The sequence below is a fragment of the Octopus bimaculoides genome, chromosome 15, assembly GCF_001194135.2.
Source record: "Octopus bimaculoides isolate UCB-OBI-ISO-001 chromosome 15, ASM119413v2, whole genome shotgun sequence".
In the NCBI taxonomy this organism is placed as follows: Eukaryota; Metazoa; Mollusca; class Cephalopoda; order Octopoda; family Octopodidae; genus Octopus; species Octopus bimaculoides.
In genome coordinates, this window is record NC_068995.1 from 38948392 (window position 1) to 38952062 (window position 3671).

Here is a 3671-nt window from a genome sequence, read left to right on the forward strand (position 1 = left end):
AGGGAACAGTGATAGCGTGCTCGATGAGAGACATGAGGAGGGCTTTGGAAGATGGCAATAAAACTAATGGTGACATGACAGATGGGCAAAAGGCAATCTACGACAGAACAAAGGCAAGGCTACAGGAAAACGATAGCGACATTATTTGCAAGCTTAAGTAGGTTGATCGGTGGAACCAAGAAACGAAAAATTGAACCAAGAAACGAAAAAGTGAACCAAGAAACGAAAAATTGAACCAAGAAACGAAAAATTGAACCAAGAAACAAAAAATGCGATTCCGACAAGGTAGGGCATAAAGAAAAGCTTGTTTGATCTCGCGGACCACTCCTACGAAAACCCATTCATGAAGTAGCACTCTTCCACGATTATACTTTCTTCTAGAGAAGACTGTCTCGTGTATCTCGACAATCTTTCAAGGACCACCTATTTGAACTGGGTTGATAAGTAAGTCCTGTGCACGTACATCGCGGACATAACTGATGTAATCCACAGGTGTATTGTAGCTCATTCCTAGTTATTCTACACGATAACGGACTGTAGTCAGTTCGTCGACACAAGAGTACAAAAAAATTATCACAGTCCGCAGAGGAAGTGTGCTACCTTCCACCATGTAACCTTTTCTGACGGATGCAGTCTCGTTGCAGTAAAGTATCTCTCGGACCACTTTCTTCTTCATCAAGTGCCCATTTCTACACTTTTTAACTGAAGGTATAATAGCCTTCTCTGCGAAGTAGGCTGCCGCAGAGGCCATATGATTTGGCTGCAGTCATACTTCCAAATACAAAAAAAATAAAATACAACAAGCAAGTAAACAAAAGTTAAATGACTTATAAACACATTCCACGATGCAATTGTTTTTGTTTCAGCACACGATCTCAGATCAGGTCACTTTGTATGCAAGTATATCTCCGTAATACATATATTCGTGTGCGCGCGCGTGTGTTTGTCCGTCTGTCTGTATAAGAATAGATGACACGAGAAAACTTGTTATACAGAAAGAAAGAAAGACAGAAAGAAAGAAAGGAAGGAAGGAAGAAAGAAAGAAAAAAGAAAGGAAGAAAGAAAGAAAGACAGAAAAAAGGAGAGATGTTCAGAGATGAGTTTCTATGTCATCGACCTACCTGCTAAGACGATATACAAGTTCTAGCGCGCACACACACACAAATGCGCGCGCGCATATATGCAGTAGATATTAAAAGCGGAACGTTCGCTGAGGTAGTTGCAGGTAAACTGTATATGATAAATGTTGATTTAATATTCATGAGTAAAACGGCAATAAATGTGTATATTTACTCACAGCTGTAACATCCCATAAGAACAGTTCTCTTTTTTGTTGGGAACATTGCCACTCCATATTCAACAAGACCAGTGTTTTTTTTTTGTTCTTTTTCTAATTAACTACATGCAGAAATAATATGTTGCAAAATAATCTTCATGTGTAGGATTTTATATATTTTCTTTTGGCACCATCAACAAAATATTATTAAATTTCATTCAATGTGCTTTCAAACAATACAATTATATCTATAAAACAAAATATGCATGTTGACAGACTATATACAAAACCAATAACGGAATATATTTTGCGTGAATTTTACTTTTTCTATTTTTCTCTCAACATACTTCCGTCATTTACACACTGCGATCAGTGTGAAGATAGTTGAGACAATAGTCAAACAATATGAAAGAAGAAAAAAAAAGAAGAAATATAATCTCTTTTATTTTCAGACAGTTACCACCCAATAGCTATAATACAATGGATTGATAAGGAAAGAATTGAAAGTAGTTTTATGTTGGTTTGTCATGAGACGAAACAGCAAAGGAATCATTAAGAGTGGGTGGCCATTCTTAAGAGATAAATTCCGCCTAAGGAAATACTGCAATTATATGTCGCAACAACGAGATGTACATATTTCGCCTCAACAACTATTCCAATCATGTTAATACATATCAGCGTTTAAATACAACTACTGTTTCTTTTTTTTATTTTTAAACTATTCACTAAGATTAGCTAAAGCATACAACTCATTTTACATATTTTGGTAGACAGTTTCAGTATATTAAATAGATCATATCTTTTAGATGTGGAGGGGCATGGCTTAGTGGTTAGGGTGTCAGCATCTTGATCGCTAGATTGTGGTTTCGATTCCTGAACGGGGCGACGCGTTGTATTTTTGAGTAAAACACTTTATTTCATGTTGCTCCAGCCCACTCAGCTGGCAAAAATGAGTAACGCTGTGTTGGACTGGTGGCCCGTCCGGCTGTGGAACACATACGCCATAGAAACCGGGCCCATGAGTCTGGCTAGGCTTTAAAAGGGCGCATTTATTTATTTTATCTTTTAAATAGTATCGGTTTTCCAATAATAGAAGCTCCTTCATATCGTAATCAGTTTTCGATTCTTGCGCGAATAAAATTTACTGTCTTCAAAAACTATTAACTGATTATATGTTTACAAGGGTTGTACAAAATAATGGAAACACCATAAAATTTCAAACAAATTTATTTTAACATAGGGTAGGGCAGCTTTTGGCAGTATTTATAGCTGGAATTCGTACAGAGTTTGAATTCGTACAAAGTTTGAATTGTTTCCAAAGGAGATTTTCTCCATTCTTCAGCTAAAACAGTTTCCAGTTCGTGTAGTGATGATGTTGGAGGATATCGATTCCTTAGTTGCTTTTCTAAAATGCAAGATAAATGTTTAACAATATTAAGATATGGGGACTCTGATCGCCAGATAAGATGCTCAGCTTCACTTGAATGTTCCTCGTGCCATTCAGGAACAAATTTAGCTGTGTGAAATGGTGCATTATCATTCTAAAAGATTGCGTTTCAGAAACAGTTCCGCAACCATAGGATGAATGTGATTAGATAAAATGCTTCACTAGTCGCAACTATGAAGGGAAACTATTGGGCCGGCGGATTTTCAAGGTATAGCCGCCCAAATCATCATAGGACCTCCACCATGTGTACTCGATCAGTGGTCAGAAATAAGGTAAAAGGTGACTCGTCCGAGCAAATAACATTCTTCTACTGCACTAGGGACCAATTCTGAAGGTTTTACTCCATCCTAAACGCTTTGCAACGTTTGTTTTTTAAAGTAGTGGTTTTATGATTGCGGCCCTCCTGTGAAATCCGGTTTTGTGCAGCTCCCACCGAACAGTTTTTGCGGAAACATGGTTCTCAAGGTGGTCATTAAGCTCTGCAGTAATTTTGGGAGTTCTACGTTTGTGATTCTTTCTAACAATTCACGTTCAGGGTCCGACGCTCCCTATCTGAAAGTCTTGGTTTTCTTCCGAAGTTTTGTTTCGACGAGGAGGTTTCCCCATCTTTCACCAACACTGTCATTACTTTCGAGACAGTACTTATTGCAACACCAAATATTTCGGATCTTTTCGTTACGGTAGCGCTTGCCATACGAGCACCAACAATTTGACATCTTTCAAAGCCCGATAAACCTGTCATGTTAATTAATTTGTAGTGATATCTGACAAGAAACAGCAATTTTAGCAAATCATTATTAAGGAACACTTGTAATAAATACAAAAGAGAAAAATAAACAATCTTTTGACGGTTTTACAGATATTTCAAAATTACGGTGCTATGATGCTGGGTGTTTCCATTATTTTGTCCAACCACTCTATCTATCTATCTATCTATCTATCTATCTA